Below are 20,636 nucleotides of genomic sequence, written 5' to 3'. Positions count from 1 at the left end.
TAAAATGTTGTGGGGTTGTTAACCAATGTCATAAAACAGCATGTGTGCTACTGTTACATGAGAAACTATTTGTTCTGTAAGCCTTCACCTGAAGTACAATAAAATATTTAAAAAAAAAAAAAATCACTCTCATTCTTCCCTTAACTCATGTCGGTCTGGAGGGGCTAGCCACTACTCTTACTTTCTGGAGGGTCTTCTCATCCTGACTACGGCAATCAGGATACCACACTCCTGATCTATGGTGGTGGACTTACATGTGAACCTGTGACCCAAACCAACCAATGAAACTCTAGTTGGGATATTTGCTGAAACAATCTCTTTCTACGACTGGAAGTAACAGGGATTAGACAATCCTTGAGCATTCAGTACCATCTTGGCCACCACATGAGCAGAACATATCTAAAAGTAAAGGCAACAAAAAGAGAAATCATCCAAAGGATATAATTTGAGTCCAGGGGCCCAACTATGACAAAACCATTCATCTCTCTCTGGACTTCTTAGTTATATGAGTCACTGATTCCTTTTTATTACATAAGGTGAGGTGAGTTCTATTTCTGTTGCTTGCAACCTTGAGTTCTGGCCATGTGCACGCTATGTGTTAGAGAGATACTGATGTCTAAGACAGATAGAGTCCCTGACCTCATGGAGTGCAAAGTCTACTGAAGAAGATTGGCATTAATAATCCATTACAAGTCTGATGAGAGTTATAAGGGTTTCCAACAGGTACATCGCACTTGGTCTGAGACATCTGGAAAGACTTCTCCAGGGAAACAACACTTATTTTGAGACATGAAGGATGAAAAGGAGTTAATCTAGGTTAAATAGACGACATTGAATAAACAAAATCCTTGCACACATATAAAACCCTTACTCCGTATAGTATATAATAGAAAACTTTGACTTATCTTTTAGTAGTAGAAATGGAAAGTCAAAGATACACACTGCAGGGAATTGTATGATCCCATAGATTAAATCTGTAGATCAAGAGGCAGTCATCCGAACAGAACAAGGGGATACTGCATGGTTTAAAATCAGGAAAGGTGTGTGTCAGCGTTGGATCCTTTCACCATACTTATTCAATCTGTATGCTGAGGAAATAATCAGAGAAGCTGGAATATATGAAGATGAATGGGGTATCAGGATTGGAGGAAGACTCATTAACAACCTGCGTTATGCAGATGACACCACTTTGCTTCCTGAAAGTGAAGAGGACTTAAAGCATTTATTGATAAAGATCAAAGACCACAGCCTTCAGAATGGATTACACCTTAACATAAAGAAAACAGAAATCCTCACAACTGGACCAATAAGCAACATCATGATAAATAGAGAAAAGATTGAAGTTGACAAGGATTTCATTTTACTTGGATCCACAATCAACACCCATGGAAACAGCAGTCAAGAAATCAAAAGACATTGGACAAATCTGCTGCAAAAGACCTCTTTAAAGTGTTCAAAAGCAAAGATGTCCCCTTGAAGATTAAGGTGCACTGGACCCAAGCCCTGGTGTTTTCAATCGCCTCATGTGCACGCAAAAGCTGGACGATGAATAGGGAAGACCAAAGAAGAACTGATGCCTTTGAATTGTGGTGTTGGCAAAGAATATTGAATATACCATGGAATGCCAAAAGAATGTACAAATCTGTCTTGGAAGAAGTACAACCAGAATGCTCCTTAGAAGCAAAGATGGTGAGACTGCGTCTCACATACTTTGGACATGTAATCAAGAGGGATCAGTCCCTGGAGAACGCCATCATGCTTGGTAAAGTACAGGGTCAGTGGAAAAGAGAAAGACCCTCAACGAGATGGACTGACACAGTGGCTGCAACAATGGGCTCAAGCATGACGATTGTGAGGATGGCACAGGACCGGGCAGCGTTTCATTCTGTTCTACTGGTCGCTATGAGTCAGAACCAACTCGATGGCACCTAGCAACAACAATAGATTAAATGGATCACTGGTGGTGTAGTGGTTAAGAGCTCAGGCTGCTAACCAAAAGGTTGGCAGTTTGAATCCATCAACCACTGCTTGGAAACCCTATGAGGCAGTTCTTCTCTGTCCTATAAGGTCGCTATAAGTCAGAATCTACTTGATGGCAACAGGTTGGTTTTTTTGGTTTTATAGATTAAATAGATCCTTGAGTGACATTAATTTCTGTAAACAATGAGGAATCAAATATAAGGAGATGCATAAAGTAAATGTAGAATTCTTCATCAGCATACAATGGCAAAAATTTTCCAGTGATGGGTATCTGGGGGAAGTGACAGTAAGGACAGTTTAGATGAGATAACTATTCTGTTGAAGGTTTGAGGTGTGAGGAGTTCTGAGGACTTCAAAGTACATTGTGATCTTAGGAAAGTCATTAAGGTTCTAGGAATCAGTTTTTTAAATCTATAAAATGACAGAGTTATAACTAGATGATCTACAAGAGCCCTTCCACAAATTAAATTCTAGAGAAGTGTCCTCAGACTAGTTTGTCAAAGTTTAATTTTGGCATGTTAAAGTATCATTCAAACACTTACCAAGTGCTACTTTGCCATGTTTAGATTTCACTAGGGCTTTTGTGTTGATTATTCTCCACTTGTAGGATAATTATCTAGAGAACTTGATATTAAAAGAAAGATAGAAGCTAAAGTCCATGTTTAACAACAAAGAACCCAAATACTGGCACAGTGTTATGCTTTTAAAAATCCAGCAGCACTCCCAAAGCTATTCACAGAAATGTATCTGGATTGGGAAATCATATGAAATTAAATAAAATTTATGACTTATGAAGATAAAATAATGTGTGTGGGTTCAAAATAAACACACCAAGGGGGCACTGTGTCCTTCAAAGAAATGCCCTTGGAGGCTGATCCCCTCCACCCAGACATGCTGCCCCAGCCATACATGAAGTATTATTGGAATCTGCTATTGTAAAATTGCCTCTAGAGGAAGCAGAGCCAACATGGCACCCTAGACAAATGCATCATGTCATCCCTCTGCAGCAAAGACCCACAAAAACTAAGTAAAACAGATGCAAACATCAATCCTGGAACCCTAAACATCAAATGAAGGGATAAAGAACTAGATCAAACACTGAAAGGAAGAAGAAACTGAAGGAAAACAGAGAATGAGGAGAGATATGGAGTGGAGGTTCCCTGTCAAAGAACTTGGCACAGCATCGTCATCTTGGCGCACAGCCAGCAACGACCCATACACAACGACCTCCCACAGGAAGTACAGGAAGGCAACTTCATGGAGTTCCCAACAGGAGACAGAGCACCTGGTAACCAGAGAAACAGGCTTTCCAATCCCTCACCCTTCTGTCCTGGACGCCACCTCCATCCCCTTCCCAACGGGCCAGGCTGTGCCACTCAGCTAGAGAGCTACCGTTGCACCATCACCCTGATTCTGGCCCGCCCGCACTCACTGGCTCCTGCCACGCCATTTTTTCCCTTTCTTCCTTTCCTTTCTCCCTCCCACCTAGCTGCATACGCTACCCCCACCCCTTCCCAATAGGTCACATAGGGCTGCTCAGCTAGAGAGCCACTGGCCAGCCATGACCGAGTCCTACCCACTTCCACCACTACTCCTGCCATTTTTTTCCCTTTATTCTTGTTCTTTCTCCCTCCCACCTAGCTGCATACACTACCCCCACCCCTTCCCAATAGGCCACATAGGGCTGCTCAGCTACAGAGCCACTGGCCAGCCATGACTGAGTCCTAACCACTTCCACTGCTACTCCTACCATTTTTTCCCTTTCTTCTTTTTCTTTCTCCCTCCCACCTAGCCTCGTACACCATTTGTATCCCTTCCTGCTGGGTGACGTCTCACCACCGTGGGCAGAGAGCTACTGGCTCACCACCAGTCCTGGTCCCCCTCACCCCAACTGCCAGCTCATGCTTCACCATTTTTTTTTCCTTTTCCTCCTCTCCTTTCTCCCTTCCACCTATCCCCATACCCTACCTCTACCCCTTCCTTCCAGGTCATGCTGAGCCTCCTTGGCTAGAGAAACACCAGCTCACCGCCAGCTTGGGTGACTCCGCCCCCACCCACTGGCTCCCACTGGGCCAATTTTTTCCCCTTTCTTCCTTTTCTTTCTCCCTCCCACTTAGCCCCATGCAACACCACTACTCCTTCCTGCTGAGACTCACCACACCACCGAAGGTAGAGAGCTACTGGCCCGCCACCACCCCAGGTCCCACCCACTGCCACTTGCCAGCTCCCACTGCACCATTTTTTTTCTTTTTTTTTTTTTTTTCACTTTTCCCACTTTCTTCCTTTACTTTCTCCCTCCCACCTAGCCCCATATGCCACCTCTACCCCTTTCCACTGGGGCATGCTGATCCACCATGGCTAGAGAGTCACCAGCCCACCACTTTCTATGTCCCACCTATCCCTCTATGCCACCTCCTCCTCTTTCTAACCAACCCCCAGATCCCTCACACCCCCACCTGCTGCCTACCCTTTTTTTCACTTTCTCTTTTCTTTCCTTTGTTATTCCCACCTAGCCCTGTATGCCACCTCCCACATTCCTGCCGGCCCTTGCCATGCCACTGTGGTTACAGCATCCTCAGCTCAGGCCCACCACCACACCAGGCCTGCACTGACCCTCTTTTCCCACCACTTAACCAGCTGCTGAATATAAGGAAGTGAGTCCGAACCACTCTGCATGTGACACCCCACCAATCTGGCAAGGGGCTGTGAATGCTCCCACACCACTGGACCAACATCAAGAAGCAGATAGTGCCAACCTAGTCTGCCCTCAGCCACCTCACCAAATCAGTGTACACTGAAGGGAGCTCACCCTGCCTGCTTCTTCCCTGCCCACCTGGACAAGGTAGTGAGAGTTATTGTGCCCACAGACAAGCAAGCAGCAAAGAACACCTGGCCCACCTGCCCTGACATATCAAAACAAAACGAAGAAGCAGGACAAAACAAATGAACACACAATCCATAAATATAGAAAATAATACCTTAATGTATCAGAGAAACAGACAATATCAAAACATGTAAAAAGCAGGACAAGATGCTACAGCAAGTGACCAAAATAATCAGATAATCTTCCTGCAAAAGAAAAGGCAGTGGAATTACCTGATATGGAATTCAAAAGACTAATATTTAGGGCTCTCCAAGAGATTAGGAAAGAGATCAAGGAAAACACAGATAAAACCAGGGGGAAAATAGACAAAATTATAGAAAACACAGACAAAATCCACTGCATACTAGAAAAGAAAAGAATCACATGATAATCTCAATCAACACAAACAGCCCAAATCAAAAGAAGCACACACAAAGCAATAGAATAATTCAGGAAAACTATACAAGAAAAAAGTCAAAATAAATAATTAGAAATCACGTAAAAACAGCAACTAGAAATCCAAAACATAAGCAAAAAAAGGTACAGAAAATGACAACTTTATAGAAGGTTTTAGAAGCAATTTTGAAACAATGGAAGATAAAATCAGTGAGCTAGAAGAAATAGACATGGACACCACTTTGAGGAAAAACTCCCAACAAACAAAAGCCCTGGCCTAGACAGCTTCACTGGAGAATTCTACCAAACATTCAGAGAAGAGCTCACACCAGTACTACTCAAACTTTTTCAAAGCATAGAAAAGGAAGAAATACTCCTGAAACCATTCTATGAAGCCAGCATGACCCTGATACCAAAACCAGGCAAAGACACCACAAAAAAAGAAAATAAGAGACCAGTATTGGATCACTATGAGTCAGAATCAACCTGACAGCAAAAGATTTGGTTTTGGTTTTTATCTCTCATGAATACAGATGCAAAAATTCTCAACAAAATTCTAGCCAATGTTGTTGTTAGTTGCCATCAAGGCAGTTACAACTCCTGTTGACCCTATGTACAACAGAAGGAAACACTGCCCAGTCCTGCACCATCCTCACAATCATTGTTATGCTTGAGCCCATTGTTGCAGCCACTGGATCAATCTATCTCCTTGAGGGTCTTCCTCTTTTTCGCTGACCCTCTACTTTACCAAGCATGATGTTCTTCTCCAGGCACTGGTCCTCCCTGATAACATATCCAAAGTATGTGAGACAAAATCTTACCATCTTTGCTTCTAAGGAGCATGCTGGTTGTACTTCTTCCAAGACAGACTTGTTCATTTTTCTGGCAATCCACAGTATATTCAATATTCTTCAACAATGCCATAATTGAAAGTCTTCAATTCTTCTTCAGTCTTCCTTATTCATTATCCAGCTTTCACATGCATATGAGGTGATTGAAAACATCATGGTTTGGGTCAGCCACACATTAGTCCTCAAAGTAACAGCATTGCTTTTTAACCCTTTAAAGAGTTCTTTTGCAGCAGATTTGCCCAATGCAATACGTCGTTTGATTTCCTGACAGCTGCTTCCACAGCATTGATTGTGGATCCAAGTAAAATGAAATCCTTGGCAAGTTCAGTATTTTCTCTATTTATCATGATGTTCCTTACTGATCCACTTTTGAGGACTTTTGTTTTCTTTATGTTGAGATGTAATCCATACTGAAGGCTATCGTCTTTGATCTTCATCAGTAAGTGCTTCATGTCTTCCTCACTTTCTGCAAGCTAGGTTGTGTCAGCTACATATCTCAGGTTGTTAATGAGTCTTCTACCAATCCTAATGCCACATTCTTCTTCATATAGTCCAGCCACTTGGATTATTTGCTCAGCATACAGAATGAATAAGTATGGTGAAAGGATGCAACCCTGACACACACCAATATCTCTCATGAATATAGATGCAAAAATTCTCAACAAAATGTTTGGCAATAGAATTCAGCATCATATCAAAAGAATAATACACCACAACCAAGTGGGATTCATACCAGGTATGCAAGGATGGTTGAATATTAGAAAATCTATCAACATAATCCACCACATACTAGAAAAGAAAAGAATCACATGATAATCAACACAGAAAAGGCATTTGATAAAGTCCAACACCCATTCCTGATAAAAACTCTCAATAAAATAGGACTATAAGGGAAATTCTTCAGCTGAACAAAGGGCAGGGGTTAAGAGCTGAGGCTGCTAACCAGAAGGTCAGCAGTTCAAATCCACCAGTTGTTCCTTGGAAACCCTGTGGGGCAGTTCTACTCTGTCCTATAGGGTCGCTATTAGTCAGAATCAACTCGAGGGCACACAACAACAACAATAACATACAAAACTAACAACCAACATCATTCTTAATGGAGAGAGGCTGAAAGTATTCCTCTTGAGAATGGAAACAAGGTAAGCATGCCCTTTATCACCGCTCCTATTTAACATTCTGCTGGAAGCCCTAGCTAGAGCAATAAGGCAAGAAAAATAAATAAAGGGCATCCAAATTGATAAAGAAGAAGTAAAACTATCTCTATTCACAGATGATATGATCCTAAAAAAAAACAAAGATTCCACAAGAAAACTACTGGAATGAATAGAAAGACACAGCAGAGTAGCAAGATATAAGATCAACATACAAAAATCAGTTGGATTCCTATACACCAAAAAAGAGAACTTCTTAAAGGAAATCAGGAAAACAATACCATTTATAATAAACCCTAAAAAGGTAAAATACTTAGGAATAAACTAACCAGGGACGTAAAAGAACTATACAAAGAAAACTACAAAACACTGTTGTAAGAAACCAAAGAGACCTGCATAAATGGAAAAGCATACTGTGCTCACGTATAGGAAGATTAAACATTGTGAAAATGTCAATCCTTCCCAAAGCGATCTACAGATATAACACAATCCCAATCCAAATACCAACAGCATTATTTAATGAGATGGAAAAACTAATCACCGACTTTATATGGAAAGGAAAGAGGTCCCCGATAAACAGCATTATTGAAGAAAAAGAACAAAGTAGGAGGCCTCACACTACCTGATCTTAGAACCTACTATATAATTATGGTAGTCAAAACAGCCTGGTACTGGTACAACGACAGACACATAGACCAATGGAACAGAACTGAGAACCTAGATGTAAATCCATCGAACTATGGGCAGCTGATCTTTGACAAAGGACCAAAGTCCATTAAATGGGGAAAAGACAATCTTTTTAACAAATGGTACTGACAAAACTGGATGTTCATCTGTAAAAAAGAAAGAAACAGAACCCATACCGCACACCAGAGACAAAAACTAACTCAAAATGGATCAAAGACCAAAAAACAAAACCAAAAATGATAAAAAGCATGGAAGAAAAATAGGAATAATGCCAGGAGTCCTAATACTTGACATAAATTCAATACAAACAGTAACTAACAATGGACAAACACCAGCAGATAAACTAGATAACTGTGAGCTCCTAAAAATTAAACATGCTTATCAAAAGACTTCACAAAAAGAGTAAAAAGAGAACTTACAGACTGGGAAAAATCTTTTTGCTAAGACCTATCTGACATGGGTCTAATCTCTAAAATCTATAGAATACTTCAACAACTCATTAACACTAAGACAAATAATTCAATTAAAAACTGGGCAAAGGATATGAAAAGACACTTCACCAAAGAAGACATTCAGATGGCTAACAGACACATGAGGAAATGGTCACAATCATTAACCATTAAAGAAAGACATGGTGAGATACCATTTCACCCTGACAATACTGGCACTGATTTTTTTTTTAAAAAAAGAAAATAACAAATGTTGGTGAGGTTGTGGGGAGATTGGAACACTTATACGCTGATAGTGGGAACGTAAAATGGTACAACAACTATGGAAAAGGATATGGTACGTTTTTAAAAGCTAGAAATAGAAATACTATATGATCAATCAATCCCACTCCTAGTAATATATCCTAGAGAAATAAGAGTTGTCACACAAATAGACATATGCACACCAGTGTTCATTGCAGCATTATTCACAACAGCAAAAAGATAGAAACAATCTAAGTGCCCATCAACAAATGAATGGATAACAAATTATGGTACATACACACAATGGGATACTATGCAATGAAAAAGAACAATGATGAATCCACCAAACATCTCACAATATAGATGAATCTGGAAGGCATTATGCTGGGTGAAATAAGTCAATCACAAAAGGACAAATACTGTTTGAGATTACTATTATAAAAATTCAAGAAAAGGTTTACACACTGAAAAAAACATCTTTGATGGTTACAAAGGAAGGGAGATTTGGGGAGGGGAAACCACTAACCAAATAGTAGACAACTTTTAACTTTGGTAAAAGGAAAGACACAACACAAGACAGGGGAAGTCAGCACAACATGACAAAGGCAATGTCATAGAAGTTTCCTAGACACATCCAGACACCTTGAGGGACTCAGTTACTAGGGCTGAGGGCTGGGGACCATGGTCTCCAGGGAGATCTAGGTCAATTAGCATAACATAGTTCATAAAGAAAATGTTCTACATTCTGCTTTAGTAAGCACCATCTGGAGTGTTATAAGCTTTTGAGTAGCCATCTAAAATACATCTATTGGTCCCATCACATTTAGAGAAAAGAGGAATGAAGAAAATCAAAGATGCAAGAAAAAATATCAGCATAAAGGATGAAAGGACCACATGAACCACAGCCTCCACAAGCCTGAGCCCAGAAGAACTAGATGGTGCCCAGCTACCACCACCAACCCCTCTGACAGGGATCACAATAGAGGGTTCCGGACAGAGTGAGAGAAAAAAGTAGAACAAAATTATAATTAACTACAAAAAAAAAAAGAAAGAAAGACTAAACTTACTGGTCTAATAGAGACTGGAGGAACCCGTGACAGTGTGACCCCCAGACACCTTGCTGACTCAGAACAGAAGCCATTCTCGAATTCCACCTTTCAGCCAAAGATTAGACGAGCCTAAAAACAAAGGGCAGGAAGTGTTCACTCGTCTGTGCCAAGAAATTTAGAAGACAGCTACCTGGCCAATCGACTGGTAGTAATTCATATTTGTGTCCATTCCAAAGAAAGATGATCCAACGGAATGCAGGAATTATTGAACAATATATTTAATATCACACACTAGTAAAATTGTGCTTAAGATCATTAAAAAGGTGTTGCAGCACTTCATCGACAAGGAACTGTGAGAACTTCAAGCCAGATTCAGAAGAGGACATGGAACGAGGGATATCATTGCTAATGTCAGTTGGATCTGGGCTAAAAGCAGAGAATATCAGAAAGATGTTTACCTGTGTTTTATTGACTATGCAAAGGCATCTGACTGTGTGGATCATAATAAATTATGGATAACATTACGAAGAACGGAAATTACAGAACACTTAATTGTTCTCATGCAGAACCTGCACAGAGACCAAGACCCAGTCATTTGAACAGAAGAAGGGGATACTGAATGGTTTAAAATCAGAAAAGGTGTGCGTCAGGGTTGTATACTTTCACCATATTTATTCAATCTGTATGATGAGAAAACAATCGGAGAAGCTGGACTATATGAAGAAGAACATTGCATCAGGGTTGTTGGAAGACTCATTAACAACCTGTGATATGCAGATGACACAACCTTGCTTGCTGAAAGTGAAGAGAACTTGAAGCACTTACTGATGAAGATCAAAGACTACAGCCTTCAGTATGGATTACACTTTAACATAAAGAAAACAAGAATCCTCACAACTGGATCAATAAACAATACCATGATAAAGGGAGAAAAGATTGAAGTTGTCAAGAATTTCATTTTACTTGGATCCACAATCAATGACCATGGAAGCAACAGTCAAGAAATCAAATGATGCATTGCATTGGGCAAATCTGCTGCAAAAGACCTCTTTAAAGTGTTAAAAAGCAAAGATGTCTCTTCAAGGAATACGGTACACCTGACCCAAGCCATGGTGTTTTCAATTGCCTCATATGCATGTGAAAGCTGGACAATGAATAAAGATGACAGAAGAAGGATTGATACCTTTGAATTATGGTGTAGATGAAGAATATTGAATTTGTCATGGACTTCCAAAAGAATGAACAGATCTGTCTTGGAAGCAGTATAGCCAGAATGCTCCTTAGAAGCAAAGATGGTAAAACTTCATCTCACATACTTTGGATATGTTTTCAGGAGGGACCAGTCTCTGGAGAAGGACATCATGCTTGGTTGAGTGGAGGGTCAGTGAAAAAGAGGAAGACCCTCAACGAGATGGACTGACACAGTGACTGTAACAATGGGCTCAAACATAGAAACAATTGTGAGGATGGTGCAGGACTGGGCAGCGTTTGGTTCTGTTGTACATAAGGTTGCTATGAGTCAGAACCGACTCGACAGCACCTAACAACAACAGCATAAAAGAAACAATAACACACGTGAGGAAAGTGCTTCTTAGTTCAATTAAGTATAGGAGACCAAATGGACAACACTCGCCTAAAACCAAAGAGGAGAAAGCAGGAAGGAAGAGGAAACCTGGACAAAAGCACAAGGGAAATCCATGGTGTAAAGGGAAAGAGGGAGAGTGCTGACAAATTGTAGGGACTGTAACCAATGTGACAAAACAATTTGTGTATAAATTTTTGGATGAGAAACTTATTTGTGCTGTAAATTTTCAACTAAAACACAGTTTTTTTAAAAAAATTTAATTGCCTTTAGATACATTGACTCACTCTTTTGAATACCCTTAATGGCGAAAAGTCACTTAATGAATCAGCAAACGTTATGTTACCTATATTAAAAAAAAAAAAGTCAATTAGCTCCAATTCACCAAGTCGGGTGAATAAAGTGGGTACTCAATCTGCAGAATTCCACTTTAATCAGAAACATGAAGCAGTGTGTTTGGCTCTCCTCCGCTCAAACTGACTTCAGGGAAATTGCTAATAAGATCTAAAAAGAGTTCCAAATAATGACAGTATCATGAGAGTATGAGTGTCGCCTGCTAGGGGGACTGCTCAAATACACACTGTGTGCCGAACGATACATAGATAATTTTATCATGTAATATACTGAATTGAATATATATAGGATTAAAATGGAAGCCCTTCTAGTAATTCTCTGTGAATTCATCATTCCAAAATATTTTGGAGTCTCTCTCCTGAGCCACGCACTTTGCTCTGTAGATAACAGGCACTCAAAGAATAAGGACAATTGCTAATAATAAATCAGGGCAGAAACAAGTAAGGACTGGAGCCAATACTTGAGCTTAAATTTCTATTATGGGGCCCTGAAAAGAGATCATCTCGTATTAGATGTTGACAACAGTTTGAAAAGACAACACTAGAGTGATGGGGCTTTCTGGAAATAAAACTGCATTTCTAAACAAAATTTTGTAAAATTAATTGTATCTAAGTAAATATATCCCATGTATAATAGACCAGAAAAGTTTCCTAAATTATTACTTGGAGTCATTGCTTTGAATAATCTACAGATTCTTATTACCTCTAAACAAATTCTGTAAGAATTTAAGAAATCTGTATTTGTGTCTTTTCTATGTGTTTACTATCATTAGTTTACAATTAAATTAATAGTATTTGAATCCCACTTTAGCTAACAATCTATTTATACACTTGGGAGAAGAGAGACTGTCAATTTAATTCATTGTAAAAATTCCAAGAAACTCACAAGTTCTCAGTTTTTAAAAATACAATAAAAAGAAGTTATTTAAGTATCCTAGCCTTTCCAACTCAGGAGAAACTCAAAAGGTCAATGTAAATAGAAAACATTTCCTCAGTGACTTTAAATACGAGATGTTTTGGGGTGAGGGGCTGGTAATATACATTACAGTTATTTTCTGATTCTATGTGTGTGCTAAGACAAACTAGAACAAATACGAAAAGCACTTAAATGGGAAGAGAGAAAAGAGAACAATTAAGATGATTATATCTTACCATTAGCAGAAATGTCCCAACAATACATTGCACACATTTCCTCTGGCCAATGTATTTAATTTCCATTTAGGAAAATTTAACTGTCCTCAGCTAGAATTCACTTTAGGTCAGGAGCCATCTAAAAATATTTCTTTAAATTTAACTTTAGTTAATAATGGCGAAGCTAATATTACTCTAAAGGAAATATAGTTAAGTACAGATAAATGAAAAAAATCATTTTTCTAAGACAAGAGGAAAATGCAATTTATTTCATCCATTTTATAAAATGACCTAACTCAAAATTGTGACTGCATCAGCAAATCCATTGACCTAATGCTCTGTTAAAAGATTTCTTGTATGCCACTTCAGGGTGTATCTACTGTCTACAAGGGAGATGTTAGTATTCTGCCATACGGAATTGATTTGGGTCAAAAAGGATTTTCTAAGAGTACATTTTTCATATTTCTAGTTCAGCACAATCCTATAGATTATATAATGGCCTTAGTGGCATGGGCCAAAATCTCCAAGAACCTGAATATGAACATTGGGAAATGGGTCTCTTTCAGTTGAGATTTCCACCATTCCATCATCTCCCCACCCCTAAATTCACATAGAAAAAAAATGTGTTTCTAAAAAAGGTTGAATTTGATATTTTATTTTGCTGCTAGATATTCTATAGTTACACACGCAAACAATCTTGGGCATTTTCACAATTCACATGTTTTCTCCATATCTAATCAATTGACAAATAGAGGTTGAGCATAGAGTGTGGCCCTATAGAAAATGGTCCCTGTCTTTGCTAGGTTTGAGTTCTGACTGGAAAAGAATAGCAAAGCCCATAAATCAGTGCTCACTGGGGGGTACAGACTGCGGGTTCCAGTGGATTGAGAGAAGAGGGAGATTCTGGGAGCTGGACAGTGCAGTGAGTTAAGGCAGGTATAGAGCATGACACAGGTCCCTGGTGAGACAGAGTGTGTTCAGATCTCACATTTATCACTTTCTTGCAGAGTGATGTTTAAACTAGCTACCTCACCCCTCAACAGGCATCACTGGTTCAGTGGTACAATTCTCACCTTCCAGGCAGGAAACCCGGGTTCATTTCCAGGCCTATGCACCTCATGTGCAGCCACCACCTATCTGTCAGTGGAGGCTAGTGTGTTGTTATGATGCTGTACAGATTTCAGTGGAGCTTCCAAACTAAGACACACTAGGATGAAAGGCTTGGTGACCTACTTACAAATATCAGCCAATGAAAATCCCACAGATCACAAAGGTACAATCTACAAACGATCAAGGGGATGGCACAGGAACAGGCAGGTTTGTGTTCCATTGTGCCTAGGGTTGCCAGGAGTCGAGGGCTCCTAACAGCAGCTAACAACAACAAAAACCTCACTTCTCCAAGCCTCCATGTCCTTGGCTTTATAACAGGATGAGAAAGAACATTAGCTCACTCAGAGGGTTATTGTGAGGACGGCTTATTAGCACAGTGCTGGGCACAGAGTTGTCAACTATTACTTTAGTCAGGAGGTAGGACTTGATCAAGGTTTTAACTGATGGATAGGATTTGTGCAAGATGAAAGGAAAGGAGGTTCCAGAATGGGGAACAACATGTGAACAAACCCAGAGGCAGAAATGAGATGCAGTGTAGAGAAAAGCTCTACTGAAATTTTCAAGCTTTATATCAACTTGCGCTAAAAAGATACACAGTCTCATGAGTATTTTCTGTATTCAACCAGAGGAAGAATACAGATTCCCAATCCTGTTCCCCTGTGGATTCTGATTCAGTAGGTCTATGGAGAGAAATACAGCAAGAATGTTCCTTAGAAGTGAGGATGATGAGACTTCATCTTGCTTAGTTTTTACATGTCGGCAGGAGGGACCAAACTCTGTAGAAGGACATTATGGCTGGTTAAAAAAAAAAAAACCCATTGCCGTAGAGTCGATTCTAACTCATAGCAACCTCTTAGGACAGAGTAGAACTGTCCAATAGTGTTTCCAAGGAGCAGCCTGTGGATTCGAACTGCTGACCTTTTGGTTAGCTGAGTCAGTGAAAAAAAAGGAAGACCCTCAATGAGAAGGATTGACACAGTGGCTGCAACAATGGGCTCAATCAGAGCAATGATTGTAAGGATGGTGCAGGATCGGGTAACATTTCATTCCGTTATACATAGGGTGACTATGTGTCAGAACTGATTCAACAGCACCTAACAACAACAACAGGGGGAGACCCAGTAATCTGTATATTAAAAAACACCACATATCTATGGGTCATGTTGCTTACTCTAAGTGTATTATTCCTAGCATCGTGACTATTCTATGAATCCACAAAAACATATTTTAACATGATTGTTGGACCCTAACTTTTTTTTTTAAGTTTAAATAACTCAAAAAAGATCTTCCACCACTACCATGGATATCTCTAGTCCTGATCTTAAACAACAAAAGACCTCCTAATTCAACAAGGGGAAAAAAATTTAAACATAAGAACACTTTTGCTCAGTTCCTAAAATGCTCCAATACCACACTATGCTTTAGTAGTTCAAACCCTAAAGAAAACCTCACCGTTCTTTGGTTCATGGAAATGGCAAGGCTTGTCCTCAAGGCCACCACTCCTCTTTGGTTCCTCCCTCTCCTCCATGTGCAAATATTTCAGGGTGCCACTTAACTGCTTACTGACCCCAATGGTGGTACCCACTCTTTCCTGCCCTTTGATCTGCACTCCCATAAGATTTAAAAACATCCACCCAGGCCTAGCCACCACTCTTATATGATCTAGAAATTGCTAATATAAACAATATCCAAACGGAACCGAACTGTTCAAAATCTCACTTTCTTCCCAGGTAAGTAGCCTTAATGTAAGGAAATGACAGTAATGGTGTAAATTCAAATAAATACCAGACTATGTTTAGGCACAGATCCTCTTACACACACACCAATACACTTACATGAAATGCTTTGTAAGCTTTCTGTAGTATTTCGGAAGTTTCAGCATCTCCACAACTTTATCTATAGCCTCTTTTACTGTTTTTGCACATTCGCTGTTATGAGTGGTCAGAATTCTATGAACTGCTTCAAAGTACTCTAAGAATATGAAAACGAAAAAAGTGCATTCAGTATGGTTTAATTGTAACTATTTATAGAATATAATTCAAGTTTGCAATGTAACCATTTATAGAATATAATTCTTTCAAGTTTGCAATTACCTCTGTTTTATAATGTGACAAAGTGAAGAAACTGCAAAATTAAAGGATTTTGCAGGAATGCCAAGAAAAGTCCTTAGTAAACAGAGACTTATAACCATTTCCTGCAAATCCTGATTTATTTATGAACTGGAACATGGTTTTACTCTTTTAAAAAGGTAGGGAGAGAAATGTTTCAGTTTTATAGTTTTCAGATTTATTGGACCAGATAAGATTCTATCAAGGCTACAGAAACCTGAACTGGAATGATGACTGAATGTTTTCTTACCTTCGAAAGTTCAAATATTAAAGGAATTTTTGGTGTTTTTGCAAGAAAAACTTAACTAAGTAGAAGTTTTATGCTTTATTCATCTTAATGGGAACATGTATACAGAGGACCAAAATGCCAATCAAGACTATTTATCCACCTGGAAAAATCCTAAGGTCATTATTTATAAATGGTGTGTCATAAAATTAGGTAGCAGGAAGGAAAATTGAAAGGCAACTTCAAAATAGAAAATTTTTGTCCTTCCAAAATAAGAACTTGGCCTTAGTTCTGTAGAAATAGCTAAATCATGATTCTTTCACTATCAAATCAACAGTTAAGACTTATCGCAGCATTTCCACTCATTAAGAAGCCATCACCAATCATATATTTGCAAACATGAATACCAACTATCAACAGTGGGTAGCTCCTGAAACCCCATCATATGGGGAAGAAAACAGACTCAAGTCGAGTGACCCTTGTTACTAGGCCGCGCTCGTTAAGGTTATCACTGACTTACAGATACTTTTGTCATTATGTGTATATAATGGTGGCACAGTGGTACTAAAAAGTCGGCAGTTTGAATCCAACAGTCTTTCCTTGGAAACTCTATGGGACAGTTCTACACTGTCTTATGGGGTCATTATAAGTCAGAATCTACTCGATGGCAATGGTTTCGTTTTGGGTTTTTATATACATATATGTAATATATATATAGATATATATGCATATACATACCATAAAACTCTAACTGGTTGCTGTCAAGTCGATTGCAACTCATGGCGACCCCTTCTCAATGGCTAATTTTTTCAGAAATTGATCACCAGAACTTTCTTCCAAGTTGCCTCTGGGTGGACTTGAATCTCCAACCTTTTGGTTATCAGCCAAGAGTGTCAACCATTTGAACTACCCAGGGACTCCCACATATAGATAGACTCACCATAAAAATTCACTGTTGCTTGAATCGGTGCACTACTGCCCACTGCTGCAGCAAACAGGTTGGGGTGTTTTACTCTCGACCACACTGCAAGGGAGCCAGCATAAGAGCCACCAAATGCAACCCATTTATTTTTGGTGAGCCCCATTTGCTTTGCTATTTCAGTTCGGAAGTTGACAATGTCAGCCAAGGCTTGCCTGCTGTTGAGGTAGCGGAGGCTGGCAGTGCTCAGATCTCTACAAACAGAGCATAAACACAGTCTGTGACAACGATTAAAGCAGAAAGCATGCTGCTTAACATCAGCTTCACCATAAAGTAAAAATACATATTTTGAAAACATATTGAGTATTTATACCAGGTACAACAAGAAATTTTAATTAGTGCCATCTGGGTGACAGTGTAACATAAATGCAAGAACTAGCGATTATTGCTAGCATTTGTCTCATTTTAGTTATGTCATTTTCTCTCGGCATCACTGTGAAGGAGCTTCAAATGCCTGCCACCACTCATATGGTGACCTTTCTCCATACACAGCAGTGAAGGACAGCTATCAAATTATTGTTCTGACTCAGAGAGGAGCCCATTTTTTGAAGGGTTAAACTGTCAGTGATTTAATTGTTTCCAAGTCTTTAAGAAAAGCCATAGTCAATCGTACTGATGCTATTTTCCATTCTTTCTAGTTTGCTGCTACATCTAGCCCTATTGAACCTAACTTTCTCAATCAAAAGAAAACTAAGTAAAAATTTTGTTATTTACTTTTCAAAGGTGTTTCCTCCATAATGTTTTCCGATAAACCTAGAATGTTTTTAATCCTTACTGTTAAAATAACTCAGAACCCCTGCATGATGCTAACTACCAGATCGTGAATTTTAAAGTAGACAAAGGACATACAATATTCACAAAGAAGAAACAGAAATGGCCAGCAAACATATGAAAATGTTTAGCCCTATCAATTATCAAACATGACTAAAAATGAGAAGAAACAGCTGCAAACATCCATTAATGAACAGAACATGGAATATATGAAGTATGAATCAAGAAAAACTGGAAATTGTCAAAACTGAAATGGAATGTATAAACATTGATATCCTAGGTACTAGTGAACAGAAATAGGCTGGTATTGGCCATTTTGAATCTGACAATCATATATGGTCTTCTATGCCAGGAATGACAAATTGAAGAGGAATCATGTTGCATTCATCGTCAAAAAGAACACTTCAAGATCTATCTTGAAGTACAGTGTTTTCAGTGATAGGATAATATCCATAAGCCTACAAGGAAGATCAGTTAATATGAGTATTATTCAAATTTATGCACCAACCACTAAGGCCAAAGATGAAGAAATTGAAGATTTTTACCAACTTCTGCAGTATGAAATTGATCGAATGTAATCAAGATGCATTGACAATTACTGGTGATGGGAATGTGAAAATTGGCAACGAAGAAGGATTGGTAGCTGGAAAATATGGTCTTGGTGACAGAAATGACTCTGGAGATCACATGACAGAATTTTGCAAGACCAATGACTTCTTCACTGCAAATACTTTTATCAACAAAATAAATAGTGACTATACACACAGACCTAGTCAGACAGAATACACAGGAATCAAATCGACTACATCTGTGGAAAAAGACAATGGAAAAGTTCAATATTATGAGTCAGAAAGAGGCCAGGGGCTGACTGCAGAACAGACCATCAAGTGCTCATATGCAAGTTCAAGTTGAAACTGAAGAAAATTAGAACAAGTCCACAAGAGCCAAAGTACGACTTTGAGTATATCCCACCTGAACTTACAAACCATCCCAAGAATGACCAAAGACCAGACGAGTTGCGGAAGGACATCATACATGAAGAAAGCAAAAGGTCATTAAAAAGACAGGAAAGAAAGAAAAGACCAAAATGGATGTCAGAAGAGACTCTGAAAATTGCTCCTGAACATCATGTAGCTAAAGCAAACGGAAGAAATGATGAAGTAAAAGAGCTGAATGAATGGAAGATTTCAAAAAGTAATTCAAGAAGACAAAATATTGTAATTACATGTGCAAAGACCTGGAGTTAGAAATCAAAAGGGAAGAACACGCTTGGCATTTCTCAAGCTGAAAGAACTGAAGAAAAAATTCAAGCCTTCAGTTACAATATTGAAGGATTCTATGGGCAAAATTAACAAGCTGCAATATGCAGACGACACAACCTTGCTTGCTGAAAGTGAAGAGGACTTGAAGCACTTACTGAAGAAGATCAAAGACTACAACCTTCAGTGTGGATTACACACTGACATAAAGAAAACAAAAATCCTCACAACTGGACCAATAAGCAACATCATGATAAATGGAGAAAAGACTGAAGTTGTCAAGGATTTCATTTTACGTGGATACACAATCAACACCCATGGAAGAAGCAGTCAAGAAATCAAAAGACACATTGCATTGGGCAAATCTGTTGCAAAAGACCTCTGTAAAGTGTTAAAAAGCGAAGATGTCACTTTAAGGACTAAGGTGGGCCTGACCCAAGCCATGGTGTTCCCAGTCACCTCATATGCATGTACAAGCTGGGCAATGAATAAGGAAGACAGAAGAATTAACATCTTTGAGTTATGGTGCTGGCAAAGAATGTTGAATATACCATGGACTGCCAAAAGAAGGAACAAATCTGACTTGGAAGAAGTACAGCTAGAATGCTCCTCAGAAGCCAGGATGGCGAGGCTTTGTTTAACATACTTTGGACATGTTATCAGGAGCGACCAGTCCCTGGAGAAGGACATCATGCTTGGTAAAGTAAAGGGTCAGCGAAAAACAGGTAGCCCCTCAATGAGATATATTGACACAGTGGGTGCAACAATGGGCTCAAGCATAACAACGATCACGAGGGTGGTGCAGGACCGGGCAGTGTTTCGTTCTGTTGTACGTAGGGTTGGTATGAGTCAGAACCGACTCAAAGACACCTAACAACAACATTATCAAAGTAACACAAACATGAGTATTTTTTCCCCTTGAATCCACATGCTGCTCCTTGGAAACCCTGTGGGGGCAGCTATACTCTGTCCTATAAGGTTGCTATGAGTCAGAACAGCTCGATGGCAACAGGTTTGGTTTTTCTGGTTTTATCAAACTGGCAGGATTTATTTTAGTACTCAGGTTGGCATGGATGTGATGAGGCAGGCTCTCTCCTCTACCACTTGTGGAAGTATCAAGTGGTAAAATCTTTCTGGAAGCAATTTGTCTTCATATAACAAGGGCTACTAGATGCAAAACTTTTACCTTATTCAGAAATTCTACTATCGAGAAGCTACAGCAGAACCTGCTAATTTTTTTTTAATATTCACACTGCCTTTCATCTTTAGGTAATTAATACCATGGATTTCAGCTGGGCACATGGCTACCCAGAATAAACACTATGTATCCTAGCCACTCTTCTAGTCAGATGTGGAAATATTACGTTCAAGCCAGTGGAATGTAACTGGAAAACTGTAGATAAAATTTATTGAAATACCCAGTCATAGAATCCCCCATACTTTTTACT

The 20,636-nt window shown here is 39.3% G+C and overlaps 1 pseudogene; it reads right to left on the bottom strand.

Annotated features, from left to right (window-relative positions):
* LOC101348089 (putative serine protease K12H4.7) overlaps positions 1-17,443 on the bottom strand; it is a 117,375-nt pseudogene extending 99,932 nt beyond the window's left edge.
* Positions 17,444-20,636: the final 3,193 nt, after the last annotated feature.

The sequence above is a fragment of the Trichechus manatus genome, unplaced genomic scaffold (genome assembly GCF_000243295.1).
Source record: "Trichechus manatus latirostris isolate Lorelei unplaced genomic scaffold, TriManLat1.0 scaffold00041, whole genome shotgun sequence".
Taxonomy (NCBI): domain Eukaryota; kingdom Metazoa; phylum Chordata; class Mammalia; order Sirenia; family Trichechidae; genus Trichechus; species Trichechus manatus.
The sequence above is the reverse complement of the archived record's forward strand: the minus strand, read 5'-3'. Positions and strand labels throughout refer to the sequence as shown.